The following is a 21,954-nucleotide window of genomic DNA, read 5'->3' on the forward strand; positions in this document are numbered from 1 at the left end:
AGGCACAGTACAGGTCCTACATCCTGTAAGCTGGTCCAGTCTAGGAAGTATACTGGATCTAGTGCACCTACACTGTATCCAGATTCCTTGCCTAGTCTGGGGTAAGCAAGGGATGACCAGCTTTTTGAGTCCTTGAATCCTTGTCTGACCACAACAAAACAAACCCATAAGCTTATCCTCAGTCTCACAACTTTGTCTGGTAATTGTCCAAGACACTGATCCATCCATGTCATCTTCACACTCCAGGCATAGCTTGGGTAATACAGCTTTCACACTACCCCAAGCAAATCTATCTTTGTGGGCTTATCAAAGCCAAAGTTACAAAAATAACAGTAAGAATGGTGACAACAGCCATGACAGTAACCTAAATCTTGTCATTTAGATGAATGACTTCAAGTAAATTTTCTCTCAATGAGAATGTTCACTCTTCCAAAAGAGTTATTCTGGATTTACATAGGCAGAAACTCCAAGGTTACCGTTGCTCCCACAACTAACCTCAGAGTCTCAGCCCAGAAGGGAAAGCAGAAGTCAGTTTTTTTTTTCTCTTCCTGATGACAAGGCTTAAAAGCTTGATGCTTCCTCTGAGTCTTGCTTGTTTAGCTGACAAGGCTGGAGAATTGCAGGACACCTTGTCACTTTCATTTGGCAAAACAAAGAACAAACCAGAATATTTCACTAAATTTATCAAGAGGTAAAAAATGCATACTCTACAATATCAGCATAATTTCACTTCATTTTTAATTTTTAAAATGCATATGTGTGTATGTGTGTATTCATGTGAGTGTATGCCACATGTGTGCAGATGTTCACGAAGGCTAGTTGTGGGCTGTCAGGTCCTCTGGCACTGGAGTTACTGGAGGTTGTGACTTGCCTGACTGTGGGTGCTGCAAACTGTACTCAGGTTCTCTGGAAGAGCAGTAATTCTCCTAACCATCTCAATGTGTTTAAGCTATCTTTCTAGCCTCTAGCAGCCTAATTTTAAAGTTAAACTGAATACTCAATACTCACTGAGACATTTGCAATGTTTAAATTATAATTAAAATCATAAGACATAGAGCTCAAGAGATGATTCGGTCAATAAATTGTTCGATTTATCAGGACTAGAGTTCAGATTTCCAGGACACAAATACATAATAGTGGGTGGTAGCATCCTAGCTCTAAGTCAAGAACTTGGGGGATAGAGACAGAAGATCTCTATAGAAGCTGGCCAGCGACAATAGCTGTATAGATGACCTTAGGATTCAGCAAGAAACCTTGTAGAAATTAATAAGGTAAGGGTAATAGAAGACATCAACCTCATTTTTCCAAATTCACACAGACAGAGAAAAAGAGAGATATCCACACACACATCTATACACACAGATATAAACATGTATTCACCCTGCACGTGTACCCCAAGGAAACAAAATAATCATGAAATAAAAGTGTATTCACTAGCAAAGAGAACAACAAAAAAGAAAAATTGTTTTTAAAATTGGTTCCATAAACCCAGTAAATCATAATTGCCTGGTATACTTGCTGAATTTTGTCCCATGAATTCAGAGTCTATTTGAAAGATTTCTAATGTGCATTTGAAAAAGCTAATTATTATATTCATTTGTTTTCACTGAATTAGAAGAAATATTGACTTTTAACCATGTATTCTTTTACTTACTGTTTTTAATCTCCAATTCCTCACCCTCTCAAATAATTCCCTGTTAAGAAATGCAGTCTTTATGCTTCTGAGATAACCTCCTTTGGTTTGTAATCTTAAAGCAGAAAGCTCATGAAAGTCCACGCTTACTCGATCATGCGTGAATGTGCACAGACACTGACTATGGCTGAAATATTCTTTAAGTGAATAAATGAGTACATGATCAGACAGTGAAGTATTCTTCCCAATTGTGTACCAGGCAAGAGAGAAAACAGAAGTCAGTCATCAATAAAAGACAATAGACACTGTTTGCATGACTGTATTTTTCATCTTCCACAGTATATGTAGTCTACATAGCTGTTCATCAGAAATTAGAGGGACAACATTTTACATAAGACAAATTAAGCAAAAATTATGTTGCAGTAAGCCACTCTTAAGAACTTGTTGTTTATGTTATTACAAGAGGGACTTTTGGGGACATATTAGAAAAGATGGGTTTAGATATGCACACACACACATTAAATCTAGAGGTTAAGATAATGTGGCAAATTCTTATGTCATAATGTTCACTGTATCAGTAGTGTTAAAAACATGTTAAACCACCTCAATTTCAATCAACAAGCTAATTCCTTTGCTTTTCTTGGGGACATTGTATTGCATTATAAACATACCAAATAATTGGCTTTTATGCAACTTATTTGCATATTTGATTTTCCTGTATCTCAGTTAACTACAACAAGAAGAGTCATGGCATAGTGCATGTGAATTACTATCTAGTGATTGTTTTGGCACAGGTTTTGGCTCATTCTACATTCTATCTAATTGTTAGCAATTATTATTATTATTGTAGCTTTCTGTCCTTATATTTATATTTGTATTTATAGTCTTCATTCTTTTCTAAAGTGTTAGTAATTTTTAGAATCAGTAAATTTTTAAGAATCAAAAATAGAACACAGTGCATTTATATTAGCTGAAATTAATGACATTTCAAGAGATTCTATTTCATCTTTTTTTTCCTAGTAATTATACAACTTTTCTCTTGTAACGTCTAATGAATGGAAGAAACGTGAAAACATTCCCTCCATATGGCATTGCTACGGAACAACTTCTAGGAAGTGCTTTGTTCAGTAACAGCACAGATGTTCCAATCGTGGTTTCCATGAGACGCCAAGAAATGTCAGCTGGGAACAAACCCAGGGGTAATTTGTGTAAATCATAGCACGTTAAGTGCATTATGTATTAAGTGTTTCTCTATTAGTACTAGAAAAATAATGTCTTTTTAACTTCTGCATCCTTTTGTCTACCCAATAGCAAGAGAATTGGATTGCCTTCATAAAAGACTAATGAGCAGCTTAAATTCTATGTCACATATCACCAAAAGGTTTTGCAAGATAAATGTTATGTGTTTAGTTTTCCCTGCGAAGCTGGGGATTTAACTGTTCTTCCTATACTAGAGATTTCACAATACAGCTTGCAACAACCATTCTATCTTTTAGGCTTACAACATGGCTTCTGTTTTTATTGCAATGTTTGGCTATCAATTTAAATTAAAATCTAAAATATTCATAATCACGGTGCAATCAAACCTAAGCCCATAATGAATTACTGTATCTCTAAATGGTTTGAATGGAAAAACATATACAACAACCAATGCAGTAGTTATTAAGTTATTATTTGTTTGTCTATTTTTCTCCTCAAGTTCCTCAGATAGCAAAAATTGGTTTTTATTTGATGGGTACCAAAATCCATTTTTTTTTCTTGCAAGCATTCTTGTTTTTCTAAATCAACCAATCAGTATCATGTTATCCTATTCTACAAATACAACAAATTAATAAACATACAATGTTACAGGCAATGTTATCCTTTATCACATATTAAAAGTTGTCCATTATTTTATTTTTACCTCAAATATCATCCAGAGAGCATTCCCATTTATCAATTTTGAGATATTTAAATGGTGCTGGGAAAACAGTCAACACATTATTATTGTTTTGAAATTGGCATTTACACTAGATTTATTTCTGTGAATGATAGAAATATTTCTGTGAATATTTAGAAACACTTAAATGAGTTTGTCGACTTACCTTTCAATGTATGTGTGAGTGTGTGTGTGTGTGTGTGTGTGTGTGTGTGTGTGTGTTTGTATAGGGAGTTGTTTACCCAAGTGGACGAGTGGAGATGGCCTTGGAGGACAAAAAAGAGAGTGCCATCCCCTGAAGCAGGAATAACAGGTGGTTGTGAGTACACAGGTCCTGGAAATCAAATCAATCTTTTGTCAGAGAGGTACATGCAATTTTCTTAGCTGAGCCATCTCTTCAGCCCCAACCTAGGAGTTTATTATTGGTTACTTGGCTGTTTTAGAGCTGTTTCACTTTTTTAATCTTCTCTAAATTCTATGTTTCAAATAAAACTAAATTTACTAATCATTTTTTCTCCCAATAGTCCTGGAAAATTGGAATTTATATAGCTATTGTATTTTGATATTAAAGTTATTCTTTTGCTGTACATTTGCTGAGTCTTATAATTCTAAGTATGCACAAATAAATTATAATGAACAAAAAACTGTAGTCTATTCATCCATTTATTGAGAAACTCTATTCTTAAATTAAATATTTTCTTGAACAGTAACAGATGTCATTCATTGAAGTATGACCCATACAATTAAAACAGCTATAATTATGAGACAACAAGAATTTTATTATAATACTAGGTGATGAATGCAAGATACTGAGTAGTAATTAAAGCTACCACCTGTTTCAATTAATCAAAGGGAAAAATACTCAAGTCAGAAATGAATATGAACTATATTGTGATGAAAAGCTCTTTCACTTTCAACTCTTCTGTGAATTAACTAATTCAAACTTTGTGGTCTTTTTTGTTTTGTTTTGTTTTGGCTTGTTTGTTTTTGCTTACATTTTCCATGGATGGTACCAGCTTCCAAAAATTTAAATAAACTATGAAGCTAAATACATAACTATAGAGATCTGTTATAATTTAAAAATCTAATATTTGAGCACTTAAAAATAAGCCAGTTTAAAAAAAAAACTATAAAATAAAAGTCCAAATGTAACTGAGAAAGCATAATATGTGAAACTCCTTAAAACAATTAAATTTCTGTGTACAAACAGTTGGTTCTGACATAAACTAAAAAAAAATGCAGAAGAATCATTTGTGAATAGAAAACAGTTAATAAAAAAGAGAGGGCTGGAAAGAAAATTCCATAGAGGGAATGAAATCTGTCACTATATTATGTCAACAATGCTGGTTACTATTACCCATGGCGACAAGTGATGAATCAAACATATAACAAAACAGAAAATAATAGAAGACTTCTTTGGAAACTCATATGCAAAGTTTTATACCATGCTATCTGGGCATGTAAGTCGTAGGGGTTAAGATATCAAGGCATTGCTTGTTGTGTGACTGCAGCAGGTATTGTACAAACCGAGGACATTAACAGCTTACTAGCGAAGAGATGCATTGTGCCACCTGTGAACATTCAGAACAAAAGAAGCATGTACCAACAACTTTCTTCAAAATCTGCAAATGTTCTTCTGATTTATAAAATGCGTGTTAAGCCTCTGCTGCCATGTGTGCTTTTAGTTCTAACCATCAGCAACTGAGAATGGTATGATTACAGTGGCATTGTTTGGAAGGCTGTGAGCTACAATTTGGAGACTAGAAGTTGAGGAAGCCTAATGTAAAAAGAAGTGTCAGGGTACCACCAAACCTATGCTTATCATTTCTGACAAATGGATTTAAATAACAACATATTGAAAATTCTAAATCCTTTCCTTTACTAGTCATCTAGTCCTTATTTTCTGATATACTTTTGTATTTAAAGCCCACATGAAATGTTACCCCTCTTTTTAACTTTAGTTTCCTTGTATTAATAATGTGATTAATCTGTGATTGTGTTTACTGAGACAGAACAATGCACTGGGATAGGTGTGATGATATTTTATTTGTTCATTAAAAAATAAAGCTTGCCAGGAGATCACAGGGAAAAGGCCAGCCATTTTAAGTAAACAAAGAAGTCAGGCAGCACACGCCCTTAAACCCACAGCAGGCAGGATCTCTGTGTGTTCAAGGCCACACTAGGAAACAGAGCGTGGTAACACATTCCTTTAATCCCAGTACCAACCATAGAGACCAGGAGGTCTGTACAGACAGACAGAAAGTGACAGAGCTGTGTAGGAAAAGGAAGTGAGGTAGCTCATCTAAGAGAGCCAATGAGAGGGCAGAAAAGCAAGTCATATAAAGCCTGGGTAGACAGGAAGTCATGCCATTTGGAAGCCGCAGATTTGATTAGGTAAGGTTGGCTGGTGGCTTTCCATATTTCTTTGATCTCTCTAAGGCTTTAAACCAAATTTCTGGCTCCATTTTTTTTATTTAGTAAAACCATTTAAAAATTCGTCTACAGACAGAGATAGCTTGAGTTTAGATCCCAAGCACATATGTAAAAATCTGGGCATGGAGGGAAGTACCTCTAATCCTATCTCTAGGAAAACAGAATTAAACAGATCTCTAGATTGGCCAGTCTAATCCAATTAGGGAGCTCTAGGTTCAGTGAGAGTCTTTATCTCAAAATAATAATAATAATTATGATAATAATAACAACAATAATAGTAAAGGGTGGAAAGCTACAGTGGGAAGACATCAATGGTTGACCTCTAGCCTCCACAGCATAGACAGAGGCATTAATGAGACCCTTTTCACATGTTATAAACACATAAATCTCTCTTTCTACTGAAGGGGGAATGTCTTTCTGCATGCTGTCAATATGTGTTGCTCTGATTGGTTGATAAATAAAATGCTGATTGGCCAGTAGCCAGGCAGAAAGTATAGGCGGGGCAAGCAGAGAGGAGAATTCTGGGAAGTGGAAAGCTGAGTCAGGAGATGCCAGCCTGCCATCCAGGAATCAGCATGGGATTACACACAGGTAAAGCCACAAAACACGTGGAAACATATAGATTAACAGAAATGGGCTGAGTTTAAATCTAAGAGCTAGACAATGGTAGGCCTGAGCTAATAGCCGAGCAGTTTTAATTAATATAAGCTTCTGAGTGATTATTTTATAAGCAGCTGCAGGGTCTATGGGGCTGGGCAGGACCAGAGAAAACTTCAACTGCATTCTCTCTCTCTCTCTCTCTCTCTCTCTCTCTCTCTCTCTCTCTCTCTCTCACACACACACACACACACACACACACACACACACACACACTTCCTCCTTTTATAAATACAAGAAACAATGTTGCATAGTCAAAGATTCTTATGTTGAAAGCCTCAGTCACAAAGGATGTATTGATAAGTGGGACCTGTCTATCAATATTCCTCAGTGAATAGAGATGTTTGTGTGAAATTATGATAAACTATGTTTGATCCTCAAATTCTCATAGGTGGTAGGGGAGAGCTGGCTTCTGAGAGGGAACATCCTTTGCTGTCCATAGTCATATGACATATGCACACCTACACTACATACATTCAGATATGCAAACAATACATACATACATAAATAAATACATATATACATATACTACATACATACTCATTGCACATACTACCTTATGCACACAAATGTACATATACACACTACATACATACATATTTTTAACAAAGAAATGGACTCTGTTGGAGATGAAAGATCATGAGCATTCATCCCTTAGAAATAGTATGAAACCCCTTTAAAAGAGGCCCAAAGAAGTTTGCTCATCCTTTCTGACACAGGATCCAGAGGAAAGAAATGTCACACAATGAATTAACACTGCTTATTCAAATAAAACTGAATCTTTCCAATTTTTTTTTCATAAGATGTTCCCAGACCCCGAAAAATAAGAAGTAATTTTTGTTGTTTACAAGCTAGCTAATCCATGGTATTTTGTTGGGCACTTTAAAAGGATTAAGGAAATATATTTGTTTCCATTAGCTTTCAGATTGTGTAAGGACTTGTTCTTAGGTATCAGTAGTGCTACAATGATGATCAGAGTTTGCCCATAAATTCTTCCCATCCCTAAACAGTGTGTGCAGAATAAAGATTGAAAGGATCCCCAAAGGGAAGCCCTACAATGCAAAGAATCATGGAGTTGGCCTTGCCTAGCTTCCATGAGAGGCATGAGACATAGGTATTTTGGCTTAGAATCCATGCCTACTGAGGCACAATGTGCCTTCTGGTTTCTGAGAGACTGATGAACTCTCTCAGGCAGTGAAGAGTTCAGGCTACCTTGTGTTTCTCTGGGTGTTCCCTCAGAATGCAAGGAAACACTTAAGCTTGACAGAACAATTGGTCTTAGACATTAATCTTGTGTACCCAATAAAGTTTACAAACATCATTGTATCCTAGCAACTACAACTATATTGATCCTGGCAATTGCCATTATATTTTGTTTTTGATAAGAGCATAAAAAGTCCGATTGCTCTCAATAAAATTGCTGCAGTTTAAGTTTGGCTGTGGTCCCTCCAACCATGCTGATTTAATGCCTCATGGCCAGATCAGGTGACCTTGGCCTAATCAGTAAACACTGGCACTTACTCCTATGGGAAAATAGTATTTTGTTTTTGTAATATTTTCACATTTGTGTTAAAAAACTAAGTTTATATTATTGACTATAATCACACAAAAAAATAAAAAGAAAAAAGTAAAATAAATAATATGTTGAAAGGATACACCTGAGCCCTGTAGTGTTCAGCTGGGAAAGATACCAGATCAATAGGTCTGGGAAAAGTACCATCCACCCTCAGTCAAACAATCAAAACACGGTGTATAGAGAAAGTGGCTCTAGCAAACATTGGACTGTAGGACTTCTTGGTTTACGGCACCCATTATGACAGAAAGGCACTAGTCATTTTTGTGGCATAACAAAAATTTCACCAAAATGAAGCATGGGTTTATTTAACTTGTTTTATGAAACTGTTTCATCAGATCAAAAGTTAAGTCTCTTCTGTTGGCATCTTCAGTTAGTAATAAAAGAAGTCCAAGCCAGACATCAAGAATCTGGAAGGAAATTGCCTCCTCTGTGGAGAGATGACCAGACTCTGTATTATTGAGATTCTCCCCAATGTAGTCCTCATATAATATCATGGCCATATGTAATTATTATCTCTATTTATTTAAACTTTTTCAAGTTTTTATTTTTGCACAACAGTATCTTTCATTTATTTATTAAAAGTTATGTGAAATGTGCAGATACAGATAATCTTCAATTCCAATGAATGATAGTTAATTATATGACTAACCACATCTTTCCAGATGTTGGTACTATAGTAAATAACGCCACTATTTAATTTTGAATAAGAATTTACTTTATTTTCATTGTAATACATTAGTTTTCATTGCCATGTACCTGTTCATTGCTAACAAATTTAATTATGTACTTTTACCTAAGCAACATAAAAAATGTATATACTTAAAATTAAAACATTAATAAGCATTTATTTTATAAACTGTATCCAAAAACTCTGACAAAAAATGAAATGAGCATATGAAATATTTTAAATATGCTGATGGATAATTTTATGCTTTTGCTTATTAAAACATGAACATTTTGTAGACTACTCAGGTAATTTGCTTGCCATCCACATTTCATCATGTAATTGTGATTCTTTCTATATTAATTGAGAAAAAATACCCCATTTCTTAAATAGAATTAGTATTGTTGTGATGAAAAACAATGACCAACAAATCCTGAGGAGGAAAGGATTTATCTGGCTGATGTTTCCACATCACAGTTCATCAGCAAAGGAAATCAGGACAGGAACGCAAGCAGGGCAGGAACCTAGAGGCAGGAACTGATGGAGAGAACACAGAAGGCTGTTACTTGCAGGCTCATTCCCCATGATTTGTTCAGCTTATTTTCTTATAGAACATAGGAACAGTAGCCCAGGGATGGCATAACCCAAAATAGGCAGGCCCCTCTCATATCAATCACTAATTAAGAAAATGCCCTACAGGCTTTCTTCCAGACAAATATTATGAAGGCATTTTCTTTATTGAGGCTCCTTTCTGATGATTCTTACTCATGCCCAGTAGACATAAAACTAGTCAGTATACCCCTCAACATTTCTACTATAGATATGCTTCTTAGATAATAACTTTGAATATAATAGTATCATGTATTACCATCTGTGTGCTTCCTTTGATAATCTGGCACTGTTTAACAGTATTTAATTTAATAAGAACAACACTGAAAAAGTAGAATTGTTTATTTTTCTGCCTCTGTGCATATGAGGACATCTAAGAGAGGGGGACTTGAAGCATTAACTCCTATGTGCCCAGTAGGTAAGAAAAGAACACGTTTCATTCCTGGCCCTCTGATGACAGCCCTCAACTCTAAACAACAATGGTGAATTACAATTAGGAATCCATGGAACCAAAACTTGTATATTTGGACATGCTATCATTTATTTTAACTTCTCGAGTAAAGCAAAAGAATGATGGTGATACCATCAGATTTGTGTGCCTGTTAGATCTGGCAGGCTCCAAGTGTTTTAAAAAGAATTCTCAGTATTCCATGGTTTGGGGCTAGTGCTAGCCCCCACAGAGTATGCGGCAGTCAGTATTGTGCTAAATGTATTCCTTCATTCCTTCTTTTCCTCCCACTGTTCCCCGCTACTTGTTTCTTTTTTCATGTCATTGTTCATAATGAGAGCTGGATTTTCCTTCTCAATTGTACTTTGTGCTTCCATCCTAGATAATTTGTCTAGCTTGAGTAACTAATTAAAAACTATTTTATGGAACTTGCACTTTCTCCCAAGAAATTGGTTAATATGATAGACTGATGTTTTTACGAGCCACTCTAATCCCATAACAATTGTTAATGATTTGCTACTCACATTCTGGTTCAGTCTTTTATATTTTCAAGAGATTTCTTTACATTCTGGGGGCATCTGAGCAAAACTGGTATTTTCATGCTTGAGCCTATAGCTACAAGATCCAAAACAATTCCTCTTTTTAAATTGGACACCGGATACGCAGCAGTGATCAGTGATTCTCCAGTTTGCTTCAGGGCCCTTGGAAATCCTTTGTCTTTATTCAATAGCTTATTAGAGGATTTAGATCCAATATGTTTTAAAACTCTTTTCCAGATTAGTGAAAAAAAAAATTTGTATTGAACAAGCAAATGCCTGGTAACGTTCATTACAAAACAAAGTCATACATAGTTTCGTATTTGTTGTATTTCAGTTAGCCTTCTGGAAATCAGTGCAGCATGCTTCTGGCTGAGATATTTTTTCTAGGATCAATCAGAATATTCAGTTTAGGCTTCCATAGCCAGCAATATCTGTCTTTTTTTTTAAATATTACTTCACATTGTTACAAGTCAAGGGTTGTTAACTATTCTAGTTTTCTTTTGGTTGGTGTAATGAAACTGTTGCCAAAAGCAACTTGGGGAAAAATAATTTATTTCAACTTTCAGTTTGTAAGCTAAGACTGGGACGCAAGGTATCCCTAGAGAAGACACCATCAAAGATGTTGCTTACTGGTTTGCTCTTGGCTTAGACATAGCTAGCCTTTTCATACTGCCCAAGCCTTCTTCCCTAGGGATGGTGCCACATACAGTGGGATAGTGCCTCCTACATCTAAAAGCAATCAAGAAAATTGTACTATAGATATACCGAAAGGCAATTTCATTAAGGCAATCCCCCTGTTGAGGTTTCTTCTTCCTTGGATGTCAAGTTGACAACCAAGACTACCCATCTCATCAAATCATCCAATTCACAACCACTTTTATTTGAAAAGGAGTCCAAGAAAGAAAGTCAATATTATTAAATCTTACTTTGAAAAGCCAACAACAAACCTGATGAAAAACAATACATAATGTTTACGAAAGTTACTATACTTAAGCTTAGAATCTTTCCCTGTGACTACTTCTACTAAGAGTTAATTAAATTTATAAATTGATGTTACATGGCTACTTGGAAAATACCACACACAAAAGGTTTTTTTTTTCTTTTAGATTATAAGCATAGCTTCCTTCAGCATGATTTGTTTAGTAATTTTTATTTAGTATTTTCCCCAGTAATGTGGGGAAGGGGGTTGTGGAATGTTACTTTGTCATTTAAGGCATATCTTTTTTTAGCCTGTCTTGTGTCACATTTATTTTTTAAAGCCTTAATTAGTGGGATCTGTAACTTATGTGAGTCCAGTTTCATCACCAAATTCAGCTCAAATTGAGAAAGCTCATTTTCCAGCTATAACACCAAGCCACAAATGAGAATTAGATAAGATGAAAGAAATACAAGGGAATATATACAAGGAAACCAGAATAATTAAACTACTTTGAAGGAGAAAGTATAACATATAGGTTCTCATAATGCAAATATGTGTAATTTAGAGAGCAAATGGAAAAATATAATTATCCTCACTATGCTAGGGAACGCTAAACCATAAATTTATAACTTGCATTATATGGAATAGTGAGTTTGCAGATTTTAAAACATAGCATGCTGTTTCCTTAGAATGGTGGATAGTAAATATTTTCACCTTGTGGGACACCAGATGTCAATGGCATCTCTTCAGGTCTATTGACGCTTAGAAATAGCCACAATACCATGTCAATACAAGGACAAAATTATAATCCAGTAGAACTCATTAATATATTAAGGCAGCTGCCTATAGGCCGTTGCTTATTGATTCTTAAAATATCACTTTTTAAAATCCATTTTTCTTGCATTTAACCTTGACCTATGCTTGAGTTTGTTGGTGGTATTGATTTTCTCACCCCTATTTAATGCTTGATTTTAAAAGCTTTTCTTCAAGTGTTTCTGTTTGGAGAAGTGAACTTGGAAATAAATTAAGCTGAAGCATTAAGGTTCAATTTGTGATACAACCCTTCTGTATAATCTAGACCAAAGTAATATTCATTCAGAATCACATTTGTCACTCATTTTTGTTGTTGTCATACCTTTTTCCTGTGCACCAATATTCTCAAGACCAATTATGTGAGAAAGTAGCTAATAATTTTAACACAGTGCTCCTTTGTTGCTATGGTTTAGAAAAATGATATGAATTTCTATTATTTTTATTGATGAATATACATTGCAATGAAAAATAATTTCTCTACTTTATTGTTTTCTTTGAATTTCTTGCACATGGAGAATCAATTGCCTAATAAAAAGATTCAAATTTAAAGGACCGTTATGTTATAGCCATGTTAATTTTCATAATGCAGTTTTTTTTTTTTTTTGAGACAAGGTTTCTCTGTGTACCTTTGTGCCTTTCCTGGAACTCCCTCTGTAGACCAGGCTGGCCTCGAACTCACAGAGATCCGCTTGTCTCTGCCTCCTGAGTGCTGGAATTAAAGGCATGCGCCACCACCGCCCAGCTATAACGCAGTTTTATAGTCTAACTTATGATTTGAGAACAGTGGGGCTAGAAAAAGAGGGAACAGGTGGGGGTAGAAATGAAGGGAGAGAGTACAGGGAGCGATAGATGGAATTGGGGATCATTTGTGGGACAATGTGGAACCCTAGTGCAATGAAAAAACCCTAGAATCTACAAGTGTAACCCTAGTGAAAACTCGTAGTGATGAGGGATACAGGGTCTGAACCTGTCATCTTCTCTAACCAGGCAAGACTGAGCAGTAGGCCTTAGATATCAACCCAGCCACAAAACCTTCGACCCCCAATTTGTCCTGCCTGCAAGATGTGCTGGGATAATGGTGGTGCATGACATGTGGGATTGGCCAACTAATGACTGGTCCAATTTGAGGCCCACAACACAAGAGAGAGCCTACTCCTGACATTGAAGCTGAACTGTCTAGAGACCCAGGATAGACTTGATGGGAGCAGATGGAGAGACCCACAGCCAAACATTAGATGGGCCCAGGAGAAGACTTCAGAAATGAGGTGGGAAAGGACTGTAGGAGCCAGAAGGGTAAAGGACACTATTAGAACACGGCCCATAGAATCAACTAAGCTGGGCTCATAGGGAATCACAGAGACTGAGGCCAACAATCACCAATCATTTATGCATCTGATCTAGATCTTCTCCATATACATATGGTTGTTAGCTTGGTTTTCTTGTGCAACTCCTAACAGTGTGTAAGGAGTGTATGTCTGACTCTTTTGCCTGCTCTTGGGATTATTTCCCTCCTGCTGGGTTGCCTCATTCAACCTTGATATGAGGGTTTATGCCTTTTCTTATTGTATCTCTTGATTCCACGTTCTGGTCATATTCCTGTGAGGATTACTCTTTTATTTATTAATTTTTTTTGGAAATGAAATAGGAGAGGAGTGGATGGGAGTGGAGGAAGGGAGGAGGCAACTGAAAGGAGTGGAGAAAGGAAAAACTGTGGTTGAGATGTAATGTATAAAAGAAGAATTAAATGAAAAAGTGGCACATAAGGGATCATAATAAAATACAGTATAATATAATAGATAAAACAAAAACAGATTGGAATATGACAAAATAAACACAGAAAAGACCACAAGAAAAAGCACAAGAAACAGATACAGATAGAGAGACAGACTTATTCCTACACACAGAAATCCCATAAAAGCACAAAACCAAAAGTCACAATATATATGCAAAGGAACTGTAGGGTAAAAAAAATAAAAAATAAAAATAAAAAATAAAAAATGATTAAAAAAAAAAAACCCTGACATGACATTATGAGGTAAGGAAACTCCCAAAATGCTGTTGAATTTGTTTTCTGTTGGTTATCTACTACTGGGCATGCAGCTTAAATTTAAGTAAGAGTAGTTTGTTTTCCTAGTGAGACTTCCTTGGGGAAAATTCAATATTCATTTGTGAGTGGTTATCAAACCTTACTTGATTATAAAGGCAATAATAATGACAGAAGTAGTGAAATGTAACCTTTACATGTATATCATGAAAGTATAATTTTCAAGAAGTTTCTAATAGTATTAACTTTATAATGTGTATATATGTTAAAAATTAATAAATAGGCTGATGTTAGCATTTAGTATCATTTTTAGAATATGTATGTATATATATAATGCAAATAGTTTGATTTCATTTTATCTTAATAGTGAATATAAAACAGAATTATTGTAGCAATAAAGACAAAGAAATTAAAAAATATGGTCATCATTATATAACAATGTCAATACACTAACTAATCAGAACTATGCATTTATGTATAAAGTCCACACTACTTATGTTACACATAAGAAATATTCTACAACATTAAATGAAGCTTATATAATTACTTTTAACTATATAAAATAAACATTTAAAATATAATTTCAAACTACAAAAAATTACAGGAACATCACATGTCACTAATAACCTAGAGATATTTCTAGTTGATTTCCAAAGAAAGAAAATAATGCACATGGTAGTAAGACAGATAGGACTCTGAAAGCAGCCGGAGTATGTTAATATCTACTTAGTAGTTTAAGAAGAAAGTTAGTACTTAAGGTGCATTCAAAACTTTGTAATTTAAGAAGTAAGTTAATAGTTGAGGTGTATTAAAAAATGAGGCCTTGCAATAAGAAGAATTTTCGCAAAGCATGGCTAGAAGAACTGAGGGACCTCCAGGGCAGCTGTTTACCCTTCCATAGGGGAGGCACCAATGAGCTATCGTTATTCACTAAGAGCACTGCCACGTGGATGAGTGATTGAACTTGACAAAGGCAATCTGGCAGAGCAGCACAAAGATCAATAGGTCACCACTACAAAAATCCATATTTCAGTTTTCAGAAAATGAGGTGACCTGCCTTAAAAGACGATTTTCCAATCACTGAAGAAAATGCAAGAAGTGCAATTGGGAGAAATTATTAAAGGCAAAATACATTCATGACTTAGGAAGTGAGATTAGATATTATCTCACATGCATCCATACCTGAAGATTCAATAAGTCTATGAATTTCCACAGCTCATAACTTAAAGCCTTTCATCTAAAATAAGAACAGAATACATTCAAGAAGGCTGATTTTCAATTTTTGCCTATAACAAAAGTAATTCATGTAAAATCTCTTTTAATGACTTTAAATATATTCATGTTGAATGAATTCACACACATGAAAATAATATTTTCTTTACCTTTGTTTGACCTGTACAGGTGCTTGCTGTGGGATATCTTTCTGTACGCTGTGAATATGTGTTGCTCCCATTGTTTAATAAATAAAGCTGCATTGGCCTATGGCACGGCAGGATGGAGACAGGCAGGAATACCCAAGAGAGACAGAGAGGGAAGAAAGGCAGAGTCAGTGAGCCACTCTGAGCCACCACCAAGAGAAGCAAGATGTGAGACAATAGGTAAAGCCACGAAGCCACATGGCAAAACATAGATTAATAGAAATGGGTTGAGTTAAGTTGTAAGAGCTAGTTAGTAATGAGTCTAAGCCATATCTATACAGTTTGTAATTAATATTAAACTTCTGAGTGATTGTTTTATAAGTGGCTGCAGGACCACTGATGGGGGAGATTCATCCGGGGAATGTTGGATCCCTATGAGATACATACATACATACATATATATGTGTGTGTGTGTGTGTGTGTGTGTGTGTGTATACGTATATGTGTGTGCCTATATATGGTATATATTTTTCAGAATTGTCCAGAATAAGAGAACTTATAGAATTACTGTATGTGTTTATTCTATATATACATTGTGTGCCTGTGTGTGTGAATATATAAAGGGGATTTATTAGAATGACTTACAGGCTTTGGTCCACCTAATACAACAATGTTTGCTTATGAATGGAAAGTCGAAGAATCCAGTAGTTGCTCAGTACACAATGCTTAATGCCTAAGCTGGTCTTCAGTATATGCTGGAATCATGAAGAAGGAGGCTCTAACACCAGTGAAAGAATGTAATTGCTAGTGAGGGAAAGAGTAAACAGGCAAAGAGCAAGGCTTCTTATATATAGGCTTCCTGCAGAAGGTGTAGGCCAGATTAGAGATGGGTCTTCCCACATCAAAAGATGTGGATTAAAGGACTGCCTTCCCACCTCAAAAATCAGACTAGAAGTGGATCATCACATTTCAAATGACATAATTAAGCAAAACTCCTTCACGGGTGTGCCCAGCCATTTTTGAGTTTTAATTATTTCCAAATATAGTCAAGTTGACAACCAAACTAGCCATCAAAATCTCTATCTATCTATCTATCTATCTATCTATCTATCTATCTATCTATCTATTGATTTTTCTATATATGTACATATATATCAACATATGACTTGATATGTAGATAGACATAAATATCTATATATAGATATAGATTAGATATATAGGTGATAGCTATTGATATAGGCATAGACATACCACCACTTCTGCCCCCATGATTTATTGCTCTCTGACTTTGGACTAGTTACAGCTTCAGGTCAGATCCAGCTTAGATTTTCTGAGTAGCTCTGAGTCCAAAATGCATCATATCTCTGTAATGGTTATTTACCTACAACTTCTAGAAGGCAACTAATGACAAAGTACTATACTGTATTGTTTTGAGAATTTCTTGGACTCCTCTGATCAACAACTCCAATGGGAGGCTTTCATGTTGCTATGGATTTAATTAGATGGTCTATCTCTCTTGGGGGGAGTAATGTCAGCTTAAGTGGTTTAACTTCATTTAAAGTGTGTGTGTGTGTGTGTGTGTGTGTGTGTGTGTGTGTGTGTGTGTGTTTGATCTGTGTATACACTTATATGTGTTATATGTAATTTGAGGGAAATGAAAAACAATATGATTACTTGTGGCATTTTCAAACTTCCTGAACGTTATTTTTACCTCCTCTTTCCCTCTCCTTCTGCATTGTTTCCCTCTTCCTTTCCCAGTTAACACACTTTATCGTTTTCCCCTTCATATCACATATATCTTGGTGTGCTCCCTAGTGCCCCATGCCCCCCTCCCCCATAGTGGGAACAGTTTTCTTTCCCAGATTCTGCTGTTACTCTGGGTAATACTTACATCAAAAGATTTCGAGCTGGTGACCACAGATGAGAGAGAACCCAAAAAGTTTGTTTTTCTAGGTCTAGGTTACTTCAGCCTATAGACTATTTTCTAGTTCCATTCATTTCCCTGCAAAGTCTAAAAGAAAGGACTTTAGGGTGTGTAAACTATTAATATTAACTGAACACAAACATGAAGGCAAAATAATGTGATTTTTTTCAGTTAAAAAGATTTAAAATAATAATATAAAAACATTTTAATGACAGTTTAGAAGATAGTTTTAAGCTCAAACTTACTTATCTTTACTTATAATTTGTGTGAATCAAAGAAGGAGAAGATCCAAGGATTGAAATGGTCACTGTATACAGAGTGCCTCACATGTAGACACTATTGTGTTCTGTTGCTAAACAAGAGATACCTAGTTAACAATTGGAGTGATTCTTAAAAAGAACCTGATTCCAAGTGCCCAATTATGAGACTCTTGGATGCTTCTGAGTTGAAACATAGTAGACACAGTAGTGATTTATTCTGACACATTTCAAAAGCAGGAATTGGATCCCAGTAAGTAATTTCAAGAACTTGTTAATTTTCCCCCCTTGTAAGCCTCTGTCATTGTGGAGGACATGCGTTACAGACCTGAGATTTCATAGCTAAATCTAATTAGATAGGAACATTTGCAGTGTGTCTCTGAAAGTGTCTGAATAACAAACAAAAGTTTGTTTTGTAAATAATAATGTAGTTCACTCTCTGTAGATGTGATAGAGATGAGAAAAAGGAAGGTCATAATAATCATTCTTTCTTAAATAAATGAAGGCTGCATTATGATATGAATGAAAAGACACTGAATTTGTCAGAAATTAAATCAACTATTGAGAACAAAGACTCAGTAGTAATCCAAAATGGCCTAATATATTCACCCATTACAGTAAAAGATAAAAACTGAACAATATAACTCTACTTGCATAAGCTGTTTCACACCAATCATTAGTTGATGCCAGAGAAGTTGTACTGATCTGAGAGAAAGTTCATGAATATTCCTGTCTATGATGACAAAATAATTAATTCAAATCAGAATACATGTCAGCCCCAAAACCTCCATAATTAGGCATGGTGATTGAATATTGGCCTTTCTTTTGAGTGTAGGAAAGAATAATAATTTATGATATCTAATGAAAAATGATTTTATTCTCCTAAATTTTCATTCCCTTCAAGATCATTTACTCTTTCTTGAAGATTGTATTTGACTCTTAATGCTCAAGCCCCCACTGAATCACTGATGTCTCAGGGTTCGAAGATGCCAACAAGTTCTGAAGAATATTATTTCAAGGTGTGTTGCTTTTGTTTATGCTCTGGAACATTTGTTTTATGATGCAAAGATGTGTTTGATTAAATAAAATTCACCTACGGTCAGGAGGCTGCGTCAGCAACTAGCTCACAGGAAGTGGTTGGGAGGAGGCAGGTGAGAAAGGGTTTATAAGGAGGGGTGACAAGAAGCAAGAGGGCTTTTTGTAGGACAAAAGCAAGGAGAGGAGGTAAACTACTAGCTATTCAGCCTCTGAAGAGCAGAATTCCACCTTAGCCTTTGAATCTTGAGTTTTTTAGAGGGAGAGAGGTTTAGTTAAGTTCCTTTCGTAGCTTTGCAAGAGTTGGAGCCAGAAGGAACAGATTTCCCTCCTGGTATGCCCCTTGCAGCCTAACCATGGAGTTGCATTTGCTAATTCAGACAGCTGTGGCTTAAAGGGCAGCAACCTTTAAAAAAAAGGGTAACGACCAATAGCTACTTCATGGTGTTAATATCAGGGGAGTCTGTAATCTAAGGGTGATAGAGCAAATTGTTTCATCCTTGCTATATCGTATTATGCATCTCTAAATCAGTTCTTGAATGACACTAACAAAAAGTCATATAAAAAGAAAAGAGACGATGTGTATTAGTGACTTTATTAGAAACATATGTAAAGAAATGTTCTGATTTGCTTGGAAGATTTTGGGCTTCATGCTATAGCCACTGAAGAAATCTAAGACCCCTGGTATTTGCTGTACACATTATGTTTAATTGTTTTGACAATTTTTCTCTGTCCTGTTCAGCAGCAGAAAAAGTGTGTGCCTGTGCTTCTGTGCCCTGCAATCCACTGCATTATTCCATTGCATCCAGTCTACATAGTCACACTAGACCCTGCTGCTTCCAACCCAGTGCACAATATATCCCAATATTTCATTAACTCATTCAATCTTTCTCTTTATTTTTTCTTTTATGATATAATTTGTTTTTATAAATTTAATTAAAATACAATTGTATCACCCTTTCCTCCTATGTCTGCCCCCTGCCAAATTCATGGCCCCCTCTTCTTTAAATATGTTGCTATGAACACATATAAATATGTAAACATATAAATATAACCTGCTGAGTCACTTCAGTGTTGTCTGAATGTATGTCTCTAAAGCTAAGCACTTGTTTATGGCTTCTTTAAACCCCGTAAATTCCTTGATAAAATTCGTAATTGTACTTTATTTATTTATTTATTTATTTATTTTGTAGTTTTTCGAGACAGAGTTTCTCTGTGTAGTTTTTGTGTCTGTCCTGGATCTTGCTCTGTAAACTCACAGAGATCCACGTAGCTCTGCCTCCAGAGTGCTGGGATTAAAGGCGTGTACCACTACTGCCCAGGGTAATTGTACTTTTAAAGTCTCTGTCCTAGTGATCCACTAGATAATTCTCCTTGGAGACTATTTCTATGAGAGTGATAGATTGGGGGTTGGTAGGACAAATCGTTTTAATATTTCATGATGTTTGTATTTTTGTAAAAGGGCTTAGGCACAAGGACTTTGTTGGTTGTGGGTCAAATGTGGACAGAGCAAGCTGTGTGTGTGCAAAGAATGTAAATCCTGACCCAAATATGAAGGCTCAGAAGGTGCAGTCTTAGCTCCTTAGACTGGGCTGGATTACCCAGTGCAGGATATTAGCTTTGTCTGAGGATTGGGGTGTACCTAATTAAGGGTTAAGAGAGAGGACTTGATAGTCACCAAATGTCAATATTAAATTATGCCACCATGGCTTATGAATCTTGATCTGCACAAGCCAACAAATGATTACTTTCTATAAAGTACTTCCTAGAGAAGACAAATTGGGCCAATTATTTAAACTACAACTAAAATTAGACAAACAAACAATTCTTTTACATATAAATAAAAAAAATATAGCTTAGTACTCTTCTAAGGTTTTGATCTTGACTAGCAATCCTAATAATATATATTTTAGGAGAACATTTTTATTATTTTAGAAAATTTTATTACTTTAGAAAATCCCTGATACATTCTGTATAAGTGCTTCTTACAGTGTAGATACTAATCATCTAAGTTTAAAATGTCTATATATTTATTCCTATTGTATGCATAATAACAAGCTGCCAACATAATTGAACATGAAGATTGGTGGCAAATGCATATATTAAAAAGGACCCTTAATAATATTCTAAGGAAATAATCAAAACATTATATTTTATATTACTTTTGATTATCATGTGATGAGCCATAATTTGGAGACATTGAGAACCATTTTTAATCTAATATGTTGAAATTTTTATGTGTGAAGAAGCTATGTGTTTGTGTGTGTATGTGTATGAATACATGCATATGTGTATATCAGCAATATAAGACAAGATAAAATATTATTAACAAAAATTACATCATGAATAGAAATACTTAACTGTAAAAGGATAATAGTGAAGTAATAACTGCAAATTTTCAGTATATTAACTTGACCAAATAAATAAACCAAATATTATTTCTAATGCTCTGGGACATAAAATAAAATGACACTTTTAGAATATATCCATACTGCTAGCCAAACATAAGACTGGTGATTTTCCTTATAATTAACATATGAGAAAATTGTCCTGAGATATGCTAATGGTTTTCAAATAAGTGAAACCCTGGCATATAAAAGTATTAAAAGATAGAAGATTGCCATATATATGATAAAGTTTATGAGATCTTATATTTCATATAATTAAGAATTGTTTTGAAAAATCTTCTAATAAATTATCATTTTGCATTGAAAGAACGCTAATTAAATAATTGTCAGTAACAACAGTACAGGTGGACATAAGTGACATAAGATGAAGCCATAATTAAAGGCATAGGGGAATAAAATTAAACTTATGAATAATTTTATTGAAACTTTTAAGTAACCACAAACAATATATATTGTATGTGCCTTAGCAAATGACTTCAAATCCAACTACAATGAAACCAAGGCAGAGATATGAGTAGATAGTAAAGTTAAAACCCAAAGACTACATTTTATTGATTATTTTTAATTTCAGCAATATTACAACAATTTATCCTAAATTTTGAAGTAAAAAAAGGAATATATAAGATTCTCCAATGTCATACTGAGGTAATATTTAATAAGCACATCTTAAAAAATTTAAGTGACTGAGGACCATATAGATGTATCCCACATTGTGGTTT

Source organism: Peromyscus eremicus, chromosome 16_21 (assembly GCF_949786415.1).
Source record: "Peromyscus eremicus chromosome 16_21, PerEre_H2_v1, whole genome shotgun sequence".
In the NCBI taxonomy this organism is placed as follows: Eukaryota; Metazoa; Chordata; class Mammalia; order Rodentia; family Cricetidae; genus Peromyscus; species Peromyscus eremicus.